Genomic DNA, 13,754 nt, shown 5'->3' with positions numbered 1-13,754 from the left:
TCCATCATAGAGAAGACTCTAAATCAAGCAAGGGCAAGTGCTATTGATGCTGCCTTCCCCCAGATGGACACTGGTGATGAATGCATTCCAAATGCCAATGATCTCAACCTTTGTTCAGTGTGCTACAAGCTTTGCATTGCATTATTGGCAAACACCTCGCTGCTCTCTGCCATTGGGTGCCTGCCCACCTGGGCTTGCAAGCATTTCTTTGTTTTCCCTTTCCACTGACTATTCTTATTTCCCCAGTGCCCTGGCAAACGGGGCAAACTTCTCAAATTAAATTGACCTTGATGCCCAAATACATTTTCTTGGTCTTGTTCAGCCCCTTTTAAATTAAACTTCGACTGGTAGGTATGTTCATGTCAGTTTTTATTAGTTCATTTTCACATAGCAGCTCCCAAAACATGGGGAAATTCTCTTTGATCTGTTTGTGCCATTTACACTTCCACATCCCCTAATCAAATCTTTTAAAGGTTTCACCAGTGCTGTGTGCCTCAGCTGCAGGAGTTCCTTGCTTTGGTTATCAAAGTAGAGTTTTGAATTTATCCGTCTATCCCTGCAATCACAATTTCTAATTCCTTTCTTGTCCTTAGATCGTTAGTTCCATGATTTAGAACAACAGAGAAATCAGCTCAGTTCCTCTCTTTTCCTGGGACAGCCTGAACCTACACTTCTGCCAGAACACAGAATGGAGCTAACCTGTTACAACTGCCCTGATTTTAGTGCTGTCCTTTCCAGCTACAAACGACAGAAAATTCCAATTCTCTCTGGTGGAATTAATTACATTCCTTTTTTAAAAAGTGGCATAGCAAATTCAATCATTCAGGCTTTTTTGATACACACCATCAGCCACGATGCTTGAAACAACACTGAGCACCGTAATAAATCACACACCTTTGCCACTACAAACAGATCACAGCAGCAGCTTCAATTTGCCATGCAATAAATATATTTCTATTTAATCCACATCCCTCTCCTGCCTACAAACCCTGCAGGAACACAGCTGCAAAGGAGCACCTGCTCTGCTGACTGCAGGAGCCCAGTTTGCTTGTGGGAAGGAGCTTGACAGATACCCTTGGAATTTAGGCAGTGCATTTTTGCCTCTCATGGTTGGTTTAAAATTACATTAAAGCAATGAAGGGTTATTGATCACTATCAAAATAAAATATCTAGTTGCATATAAGGAATTGAGTAAGCAGGGGTGTGAGCAGAAATTTATAGTGTTCACATATGGGGAAGTGATATTCTAATGTGTCGTGGCATAACAGGGCTTGAACAGGAATCTTACAACTGGAAAGAAGTTTGACTTCCCAAGGGAAATGATTCGAAGTTTGGCTTAAAAGAAAAATATCTTCATTTCCTGAGGAAAAAATGTCTTACCTGGAAGATGTTTTGAACCCTAAGGAAACAAACACATTTACCACCTGGGGAATTTTACTATAATATGTCTGTTTTACTAGATAGAACAGATAGAACCATTTGCATGAATAGACAGAACTTTGCATAGATTATGGGTAAGAACTGGCACTACATTCACACATTAGAATCAAGCTCAAATAGGTTCAGAAAAGATGTTTTAGAATCATGGTTTTAGCTAATTGGATGATTTATAAATAAAATCCCCCGTGCAAGAAGAAGAGGAAGGAGGAGGAAGGAGGAGGTGAGGAAGGTGAAGAAGGTGAAGGAGGAAGAGGAGGAGGAGGAGGAGAAGTAGGAGAAGAAGTAGAAGTAGTAGAAGAAGAAGAAGGTGAAGAAGAAGGTGCAGGAGCTGCTGCTGGGAACATTGGGACTCCATGCCAGACAGCTTTTAGCACAGTCTTTAATACGCTGAACTCTTCACCCTGGAGGCTGATGTATTCATGCAATAAACAACTTTACAGCTTAAACAACTGCTCTTGTCTCTTTGAAGACCTAAAACCCACACAAAACTCGGCAGCTGTGATGCCAGCAGGGCAGTGCACATCACCAGGCGCAGGAGCTGTCTGGAAATGCCTCCTGAATGACTCCCCCTGCCTGGGGGTTTCAGCTTGGGCTGCCAGGATTGCCACCAGGAAGAAATGGGCTTCTCTGTGCCTACTGTGCCACCCTAAATTACAGCCTAATTGCTCTGCCCAAAGAAGTTCAGATGAGTCATTCAATGCTGCTCGTTTCCTGTCACTACCAATGTGGGAAGAGGTGAGAAAAGCAAGGGTAGAGCTGCACCTACTGTAGATGCCTGAAGTCATGAAATTTATTCTGCCAGATAGTTATTGACTCGAAAGATCAATGGCACTAAGACAAAAAGCTGTTATTTTTATTTGCTGGATTAGGTTTTGATTCTAACTCTGTTCTTGTTAATATTCAAGGAAGTATAATCGGTGTGAAAATTAATGGGAAATGAATCACTGCATTATAACAACAGAAGTGGGAACACAGATCCGGTTGTCCAGAAATTTGATTTGTGCTGTATACTGAATGCAGTCCAGGGGGCTGCAGTACCTCATGTGAAGGATAAAAGTGAATGTTTTATAGACCTTTTTATGTTTAAAATAGGCAGCATCATTACAAATGCAGTTCTCACACGTTTCTTTTTCAATCTAGTGGAAACACATTCTGAAACCTGGTTTTTAATTCAATATAAAACAAAGAAACAGAACTAAGCATCAATTATGTTTCTTCAGAATATTTCCCTCAGTTTTATTCAAAATTCCATATTTTGAATAAAAATCATATTATTTTAAACCCTGACTGGTTATTTTGGACAGGTAAATCCAGAAACCTTGGCACTGCTTCAGGAAGACATAATTGTGTGAATCCTCCTACAATTCTGAGTTGTTAGAAAAGGGAAATGCACCTGGAAGGACATATATTTAATAAAACAATTAGAAAGTAGGGACTAGAAGATGAATCATTGTTTGTCTTTGTGTTTTAATTGATCTTGCTTCATCTCTCAGCATTACCTCAGCTTCTCCCTCAGCCATCCATGGTTCTCTATAAACAGAGACAAAATCCCCACATTCCTTTCTTGGTTTTGAGACAAGAAGAAAAAGAAGAAAGGCATGGCAGTAGCACAAAAACTCCTGTAAATCTGTTGATTTCCACAACTGAAACATAAAGGGGCACACCTCAGTGAAAGTACTCCTATAGGGTAAACATAACTGAGTGATAGCCCAAAAATAAATCCCAAAGCAAAACTACTTCTAACAGACATGATGGAGCTGATGAGTTTCCAAGTTCAGAAAGGAGTTGTCCAGACTTTGTTGTTAGAAGGAAGGAAAACTGCTACAACTAAAATAAAAAATATAAGAATAAATTTTAAAAAATAATCCACCAACAAACCAACCTCCTCCTAAATAATTTTTCAGTAAAAGAAGCTTTTATACCTAAACATCATTGCACAACTAAATTCTTAGTTTTCCATTCACTCATGCCTGTTTCCGTGTATTACAGGTATGAATTTCACACAATTGGAAGACAAAAAATTGTCAGAGATAATGCATGCACCTCATGCAAAAGCAAACAGCAGTATCAGAAAACATTAAAGCTCCATTTACTCATGTCTGCTATATAGATATTGTAGCAACTTCCGGATACTCTCCTTACCAAAAAAATACTGTGTGCAGGGCTAGAGCTTCTGAAAGCAAATATGTTGTTCATGTGCAATGGAAATTTATGAAAATTATTTTCTTTACCATGTCACTATCTCTCTTTCCATTTTTCCAGTTGATGGCTTGCAAACATGAATCTTTTACAGGAATTTCATTTGTTTCAGACTTTTTAATGCAAATCAGGTACTTTTGTGCTTGAGGTGTAGAAACAAATCAAGCCAATTCGCTTCATTTGGGTAAGAATAATTTCATTTCTTGAGTTACTACACCCAAATCTAGCAGCCTACTCTTTTAGGTGATCCATCAACCCAGAAATGGCAATCCTGCATCTAGGATCTCTTTTCCTGTGTCATCCCTTTGATCCCTCACTGAATATGTTATTTGTCATTCTTTGTACTAAATAATGAGTAGCTTACAAATACATCTGCTGCAAAATAGATAAAAAGCTCACAGCAACCAAAGGTGTGGTCACACCCTCCCCAAGAGAAGCACCTGGCCAATTTTATACTCATCACTCCCTCTCTTCAAGAACAAATTCACTTTTCTTATTTACCAGCAAGGGACTGTGACTGGTGGCACAGAACGTGCAGGACATGAATTAAAGTGCCCAATTTGCAATGACCTTTACATCAAAAGAAAGGCAGAGTGGTTTTCCCAGGAGCTGGAGTGTACTTGCAGCTCCCATTTCAAAGTCACTTCGTCATCTTTGAAGAGAAAGTCCTTTAAGTCCAGGAGTAATGCACATTTTCATATTGCTTTGGGATTTGCTGTGCAAATCCCACACAGTGCAGTGTTCGTGGTTCAGATCAGGACTCACTTGAACAATGCAAATCTAATATGCCATCCCAAATTGTTCTGTGTTCACATTTCCTTCCATGCATACCTGAAATTTAAATTACCTATATAACTCTTACCAGACAGGTTTTAATTATTCACTGGTTTAAATTATTCATATTTAGCAGAGTCCCTGCATAACACCCACTGATTTTTTTAATAAAGTAATTTTACAAATACTGTGGGCCTGTAAAGTTAGAAAAGCCCTTCTACATTCCCAAATCCAATATTCCACTGCTATTAGCAAACATTCATCTACGTTGCAGCCCCCATTTTCACATAACTTCCACTACAGAATTTTCTTTCAAGGATTAAAATTCTATTTTCTCTTGTAGGGCTGAAAGAAAGCCATGCCATGCCCATGAGCATCTCAGATGTAGTTAGCTAGCCAGAACCTCACTGCCTCAATAATTTGGTGTTTTAGGAGATTTTGGGATGTTAACAGAGCTGAGCCATCTGCTTCCTACCACTGAGGCTTCTCCAGGGGCAGCTGTAAGGGTCTGTCCTGCAGGCACACCTCCTGTGCTGACCTCTCTCAAGATGCTCTTTCATTGGCTTTAAACTGCCTGGTAGCTTCCATAGTTTTTTCTTAGACTGTATAAAATAAACTTCAAAGCATTATATAGGCAAAAAAAAATAAAAAAAAAATTAATCTCTTTTTGAATTCCATGCTGAAATTCAAGTTAGTGCAAGCCATATGGCTGCTCTTCTCCTGCTCCAGGGATCACTAAAACAGGGTGCCAGAAGAAGGGGATCAATGGGCATTGACTCTCTGGAAGGAAAACAGGAGGTGACATCCCTGGGAAGGTTTCACTCCAGCACTGCTTCCTGCTGTGACAGAATCCAATATTTTGCCTGAGCACAGAGGTGTATTCTCACAGAACTCCCACACAGGCCCTGTCACCTTCATGGTCCATGCAGGAGACTGAAGGACAGATTTTTATAAGGTATTTAGATGGTTTATTTTTTGCTGTTTGCTCTCAGTTCCCTCCACATCTCTGCTCCTCATCAATCCACCAGTCCAGTGCTTGGATCACTGTCCTGAAATCAGAAATAGAGCTGTCCTCTCTCAAATTCCCTCTAACATCCCAGATGAGCTCAATAACCATTCCTACTTTTCCCACTTAACTCCAGTCAGTGACTGAAACCTCAACCTGCCCTCCCCTCCCTGTCGCCACAGATCCAGTTCTCCTGAACAACAAAAAAGCCAACTAAATGATAAATAAATGAAGTAATTAAAGGAAGATAAATGAAACAGGAAGGCTTAATGCCCATGCCCTTTGTCCTGGACAGTCTGGAATGAGGTCTGACATCTTCAGTCTGACTGTTATTTAAAACCCAGGCAGGCTTTTTTACCTTGGCTGAAGGGGGAATGAATCACTGTTGATGTGTTCATGCAGTTAACACCAAGGAACACCAAGGTCCAGGGTGGAGTGTGTGAACATGTTTGCATCCAGTAACAACTTCACATTTGAATTTTTTGGGGGTAGATTTTGATAAAATGGTGATGGATTGGTTCCAGCTTTTCACAGCCACTGAGACAGGGAAAGCCAACAAGAGACTACTCGCTGAAATTAAATTTTTACAGTGATGTTTGTTGTGCCACGAAAAACAAAACCAGTATGAAATAGTTTTATATTAGGTGTCATATTAATATAATATCAATACCCAAGCTCAGCTGTCTGGTCTCAGAATAACAGGTCCTCCTGCATTGTACCTACTTTAGAGAAATCAAAACTGTCAGGACAGACAATCCCAAAGCAAATTCTGGGTAATTCTGTTAAAGCAAAGACTCCTCTGGCTGTGCTGTCTCATGACTGTGGGTCTCCTAAAGACAAAAGATGGCACAACAGACTATGGTCTATGCACAGATATCAACCACCAAAACCAGCATCCAACTCCTAGAGCAATTATCCTTCTCAGGTAATTACAGCAACTTAGGCCTTGAAATTTCATCCACATCCAGATCACCTGCTCAAACAGAGGTGCAATTGTGTGAAATTGCCTCTTTTCCTTCCCTTGCTCATCCTCTAGTCCAAGCAAGCAAGACCTCCTAAATTCTTGCCTCAGGGCAACTACATCTCTTCAAGAAGTTTCCCAGGTTTTTGTTTGCTTGTTTGTTCTGTTTTGCTTTCTTGTTTGGTTTGTTTTGCTTTTGGGATTTTTGGGGGGATTTTTTTGCTTCTTTTTTGGGGATTTTTTTTTTTTTTTTTTTTGACGGAGGGAGAAGCAGTTTTAAAAACCAAGAACTTATTTACAGAAAGGTTTCTATTATAACCATTATATATATGTTTATTTATACAAGCGTCTCTATTCCTTTCAACATTTCCCATACCATATTTGTCCCAGAGCACCCAGGAGCCATAATGATGGATGTGTAAGAGATGCCCTGGGCACAGCATTTGGCCCTTTGCAAACATCCCTTCCCAGGACCCTTTGTATTTTGTTTTGCTGCCAGAGGCAGAGCCTGAAGCCTGAAATCTGGACTGAGGCAGGACTTGGCAGGCTCTAGGTGGGAACACAAGCACTGCCTGCCAAAGCAGCACCCTGACAGATTATTCTGCTGTTACCCTTTCTCTCTGCTGGTGGGCAGCAGCAGCCCAAATCAATGAACTGCCTTTGTTCCTCAGAAAAGAAGGCAGCACAACCGGCTCAAGCTGTTCTAATGATCTTACCCTGCTCTGCACTCCTGTAGGGGCTTGGTTTGTGCTCAGCTTTTTGTCCTCCTGGAGAAGACAGTGGGTGTTTGTGCACATGTGCTCAACACTTTTTAAGAGAACAAAGACCTAGCACAGAAGCAATTATTCAAAGGCTTTCTATTGGTTTTGATGTCAGGTTTTTGCAGCAATTGTACAACTTTTTTTTTTCTTTACCCACATATTTAAATCCAGAGAGATGTCATTGCAGGTTATTGGGTAAGTTCTTTGGCAAAGTGCTGGGTGAAATCAGTTTATATTTGCTCAACAAGGTCAACAGTGCCTGTCACCAGGATGAGTTATGGGAGTTCCTTGACTTACTGGGAGATGCCCCAAAGAATAATCTGTTCCTGAGAACAATCTGTTCCTCTTCAAGTTTGGTTTTTAATGTGACTGAGGTGTTAACGAGTTTTTAATTCAGTAAAAGCAGTACTGCTTTTACTGGAAGGTGGATTTTAAACCATCAGAATTTTAAAAAACATTCCTGCTTCTTTCTTCTCCTGCCTGCTTCTCCTTTCCAGTGATACCCAGCTGAAGAGGATGCCCTACATGGAAAAATTACTAGAAAACTCAGGACTAAGGAATAAATCAGGTTAAAAGGAACCTCAGAATGTCCCTGTGAACCTGAACAACAGGAAATAAATACTCCATTACAGCCAGTAGATCACCTGCTGCTTTGTATACATACTGCTAATCCAGTGAAATTGGATTAAAATATTTTCCAAGAAGTTCATTGTGAGGGACTTCCTCAGTTACAGCTCCTGTAGCTGAACTGCAGCTTTTGTAAAACATAACCACAGGCACCCAAGTGCCCCAGTCTGATCCAGTAACAAACCACAGACATTTGGAGTTAAAAAACAAAATAAGGAAGTTCACAGAGGGGAAATAAAGTGTTTTTCATTAGCCAAAGTGACCACTGGGGAGAAGTTTATAATAAGGACTTCAATAAACGTGAGAGAAACAGACATGGGGAACAACAGCCAGCAGAAGAGTGCATGGTTTCGAATAATGTTCAATTTGTCCAAGGCTGTGAAACCGTGATCAGTACCAGCCAAAGACAAAGTGGTTTCCCTCTTAAAGCCAGACTGGGCAGCCTCAGTCTGGGGCCATGGCACTGGTCCCTGTGCAGCACAGCTGGCAGGTGTGGATAGCATTCAGCCCTCCAGTGCTCTCAGCCAAAGGTGTGGCAATGCTGTCACAGAAAGGATTTATGTCCCACACCAGTCAGGGGATGGTTTTCAGTGGCAACCAAAGGAAAATCTGTACCACAGCCAAATAGCTACCTGCTTTCATCCTGGCAGCTTTCCCTCTTATCTACAGGCCTGTGTCTTTGTTAGGCTCCTTTTCTCTGTGTGCAGCAGGAATCTCATCTGTTGTACCCAGAGAGCTGCGAGTTCTGTTCCGCCCTTGGCAGCCAAGACACCAAACCTCCCCCGTGGCTCCTTTTTTCTTCTCCCATTCCCAGGCAGCCACAGCACTCTGGGATCCATCCAGGATGGATGAGTGACTCTCTGGGTTTAGATTTCACTTTTGTGTTATCTTCTCTCCTTTGGGAGCACGAGCTTAAGAGCGTTTATCCAAGACAAAATTATTCCCAAGTCCAAACTGGCTGCCTTCATTTCTGACATTTATTCCCGGGCTGGTTTTTTTCGCTCATTTTGTTCTCCTCAAGTCAAACAGTTCTCATTTATAAATTCCTGTAACCAGGCTCTCTTTTTTCCCAGCTGACTGCTCACACACACTGCCATTGCTCCAGACCTGCCACTCACTAAATTATTTTACAGGACATCCAAAAGCATAAATGGCCACAGACTCCATTGCTGTGCACAACCCTCAAACTGCTGACTTTCAAACACCCGGATTGCAATCAGCAGAGAAATCCAACATCTTTAAGTAGCCACTAGTTCAGCAAGGATCTCACAAGTAACTGGAGAATTGGAACCTCTTGTATTGGAACCTCAGAATTTAACTCAGCTCCACTCACAAATCAACATTCTAGGCAAGAGAGCAAATCAGAGTAATTTGAAATATTTAGTATTATAACACTGGCACACGAACACTGATTTTTGTGTACCCCATGTTATTTTTATCAGTATGCCAGCAAGCAAATTTTGCATCATTTTCTGCTTGTTTTGGTGCTTTCTACCTTAAGCAGCATCACTGGTTTCAAGAAGACCCCTCACAGCTGGCAAATTACACACATTACCCTTCAAACACAAGCAAAGGGACAGGATCCTTTTCCACAGCTCACTCCCATGTCACCTGCTATGAACTTCAAATTCTAATTGTAAATACCATTGTCTTAATTTGCTGCTTCTCAGGCACAGAGATCTTGTGACCTGATCTTGAAAGAAATGAAATGGCTTTCAAGGCAAAAGAGAAACAGTTTGCTCCAGAAGATATACTCAGAACTCATGTCAACACATGCCTAACCCAAAGGTTTTAAGTGGCATAGAAATGAAGGCATGGGACAAGCACCACACTTAGTGCTTTGATATTAATGAATTTAGTTTTCATGTATTCAATTAACCATGAGTGTTGATGAGAGCAAAATGGTAATTCTGGAGCACAGTAAATAAAATGCAATTAAAAACACCAGTGCAGCAACACACCTGGGAGTTACATTTGTGCAAGGATGTGATTGGGGACACGTCTCAGAAACATTAGTGTAATATCTGCAAAAATAGTGGCAGATTTCTTTAATTATGGCATAAACTTAATCAAGTCACAAAAATGTCAAAAATATCTGATTCAGCAGCTTCTTCTTAATGGCAATAAAATGTAACTGTGTCCACAAAACAAAATAAATTTCCTCCTACATGTGGAGGAAAAGCTTTTTGTTATTTTTCATCAATACATGATTTTAAGTCCAAACTTCCTCATGCACTGGTCACTGCAGAGCACTTAGAAAATTGCTATAAAAAAGAAGTTGGCACATAACACCGCCTCACCTCTCCAGCAATAGCAGTTTGCACATGTGTACCACACAGGGAAGAATATTAAAGAGCCCTGTTGTGTCTGATAACAAATGAGGTTGTAAGCTAAACATATGGCCTGGAAGATTTAGAAATTTCTCTCTCTAAAAGTAGAATTAATGGGGCTTTTAAAGATGCACTGAAAGAAGGATTCCTTACTGGCTCATTTAGTGTCAAACCACCACCCACTCCCAAATAAAAACCTTCACAAGGCCATTTTTCTCATGGATATGAATGAAATTAGCAGTATCATATATTAGACAGGTAGTCCGTTTCTTCCTGTATTTATTTGCTTTACAGTGGACCACGATATTTATATATTTATATATATTTATGTATATATGTATATATTTATATATTTATTTATATATTTATATATGTATACTAGCATATATATGTACATATAATAAATACATATAATATATGTATGTGTATATATACACTGCGTGTGTATATATATATATATACTGCGTGTATATATATATATATATTGTACAGATCCTGAAAAAGGTATTACTTATAGATTATATTGGTATGCCTGATTAGAAGGTATATGTTAAACAAAAACAAAAAACCAAAACTACAGAGCACTAGTAAGGTTGATTTGCTAAAATAAATATGATCTAGGGCAGTAGCAGAGAACAAATTTAATATGATTTTGGAATTAAGCAGCCATTGATAAAAAGAAATTAGGAGCTTCCTGCCCCACACAACTCAGATACACAGGAAGAACTTTGGGCAACCCCTGAGCATCCCAGTGCTGCTGTTTGAGAGACTGTGGAGTATCAGGTGTAAGACACTACCCTGAATTCCATGTCCTTCTGGACAGGACACCTGAAGTAGGTGAAAAAAAAGTTAAACATAAGCCCAGAGTCCAATTAAAAAGGGCTTGAAAAGACAATTCAGGAGAAAACTCCAAATAAAGTGAACTGGCTTATAGCAATTTAGGTCAAAAGACACCTGCTTACCAGTAAAGCACTGAAAAAGCCAAGGGTTGCAATGAATGAAATAAAAAACAAGGAAAAACTCCACAAGATCAGCATTTGAGACACAGAATTCTGTCAGTAGAAATGGAGAAGACCCCCTCAAGAAACTCTTTTTATAAAAAGAGCTCCATAAAACCCCTGTGACCAAAGGGTGCATGACAGAAGACAGTGTGGTGCTGTGGGGGGCTGAGATGGATGCCCTCTCATGTTCTGCTCTGCTCCCAAACTGACATGCACAAGGATTGCAGCTGCAAGTCAAAATTCAGGCACCTTCAGGGACAGTTTGAAACACAAGGTCACAAACAGAGACACAACAAACACCTGGTCAAACTTTTACCACAGAAAGAAAACACGGGTGTGACAATTATTTCTGTTGGCTGGGGGAAATGAAGTTTTCAGGGGAGGGAGATGATTAATTTCTTGCATCATCTCCCCAGGCCATTGGTGGATATGAAAAATCCCTCTAGACTGGTCTTTCACCCACTACTGGAGATGTCATTGTCCCAAAGGAATACCCAAGCTGAGCAATAGAGTCACACCCAAGAGACTGAAGAGAAAAAATTTTGTGTGTCTCTTTCAAATAAAAATGCAAGTTGATGTTGTCTGGTTTTAACCTAGAGAGCAGGAGTATTAAATAGTAATAAATAGTGTTTAAGATAGTAGTAAATAGTATTAAATAGTGAGGAGTATTACAGGATGTGTATCTCTTTGGGGGCTCCCATCTCCCTAGGAAAGGCTGTGATATTCCCAAATCTAGACAGAGAGGAGCCTGAGGGACAAATTAAATATCTGCTCTGTTTTCTCAAAGAAAAGCACAATTTTCTATACATAACTAGTATTTTAAATGCACCTATTTGTCATCTGGCACTGTGGAAACCCCAGTGTCTCACATCCAAAGCTTACATTCAAAGATCACCATGAAACAAAAGAGATGTCATTTGGTAAACTGCAGAGAGTATCAACAAAAAAATAAAATTGCTGAATGCAAAATATCTGATACAAAAATATCAAAATGCATTTCCCCCCACGAATATTCACTCAATCACAGAAGCAGAGAAAACAGAGCCACAAGGGAAATCATCAGGTCAGTTAGACTGTTCTTCTTCTTCAAGGTAAAAATCAACTATTCCAAAAAACAGAACCTGCAAATTAGCCTTCAGCTTAATATGCAGTTGCCTTTCACTATTTTTCATGCTGTAATGCCAGAAAAAATAAAAACAAATGAGGACCAGAGCTGATGAAATCCACATTTCAAAACCAACAACAAACAAAATATTTTTCTCTTGAGACTGGTATGCAAAACCCTTCAAATTACTGTAATGAAATGTGAGGGGTGTACAAAAAATGAGGAATCCCCATGTAATGAAAGAAATGAACGCTGTGAAATGAGTGATTTGTTGGATGCTGCGAGCACAAGCAGCCATGAATCCTTTTCAGAAGCAGTCAGAAAAGCTTACACTGGCTCATAAATCTAAAGCTGGGGGGAAGAAACAGAGGCAGAATTAAAGCAAAGCAGCTGAAAGGAATGTGAACCTCAGTCATACACATTTTAGTTTAGGTGCTCTCATCTCTCCTGTATTTCTCTTTAGCCAGGTAAATTCCAGTGCACAGGTGTGGTTTTGTACACACCTCACATCCTGGCACTGACCTATGAAAAATGTACACTCAGAAATAACTTCTCTCATTGATTACAGAACTGCTTTTCATGCTCTGTCTTCCTAGGCAGCAAAACTAGCGCATCATCCAGCAAATATAAAGATGTTATTTGAAAGTAAAAATAGATGCAGACTCTTTTTCCAATCATATACATGAGGAAACAATTTAATCTGTTCTTCCAAACACGCTCTCATGAGAATAATGTCCTTTATAACTTTGGCATTTTGTTGCTAGTACCTCTGGGCATTTATTATTTTTGGGACTAATGGCAGTCAGAAGGTCTGCATATAAACATTTAAATTTACCTGTGTGATATTTATTGGGAAGAACTAGACAAAATACATGGAACTTTTTTGGTTTTACCCTGTTATGAAACACAAATGTACAGGAACCCAGTTAACTACTGGTTAAACATCCATGTCTTAACTATAAGGGCAAAAGTGACAATTTTTAGCTAAAATAACAAATAATTATATTAAGATCTTATTAATCTTTACTTTTAACATTCAAGAAATACAAAATTCAATGGAAGTTGGTTTCAGTCTGAGACTACCTTGATGTAAAAAGAAAAGCCTCCAAGGATTAAATAAAAGTTTGAATTGAATAAACCCAAAATGAAAAGAAGAAAAGGGATATGAATGCTCAAAGAGCACACTGAATAAGAGTAAATTATGCAAGCATGGAGAAAAAGATGGCACTCTGCTCACATTCTTTGTCTTGTGAGAGACCTGGGAAGAATTTTGAAGATGCTAAGGGAAGGCTGTTGGTCTGAGGTCCAGTGAGCTGTACAAAAATCACAGTTGTTCACTGGCTGAGTTTAATGTTCATGGAGGATGCTGCACGTGCAGCACTCCAGGTGAAAAGGGCTTTGGTCAGTTCATGGCCAAAATTCCAGAAAGTGCCAGGGGCCTGATTGCCATGCACCAGGCCACTTCCATCACCTTGGTTTAGTGGATCCCATGCTGGAGAGGAAAAAGCTCTTTGATGGCAGTTGTCACTCAAGAATATCTGAATTACCTC

The sequence above is a fragment of the Melozone crissalis genome, unplaced genomic scaffold (assembly GCF_028551555.1).
Source record: "Melozone crissalis strain CALT ecotype California unplaced genomic scaffold, PUWL_Pcris_2 ptg000009l_1, whole genome shotgun sequence".
NCBI classification, from domain to species: Eukaryota; Metazoa; Chordata; class Aves; order Passeriformes; family Passerellidae; genus Melozone; species Melozone crissalis.
The sequence above is the reverse complement of the archived record's forward strand: the minus strand, read 5'-3'. Positions refer to the sequence as shown.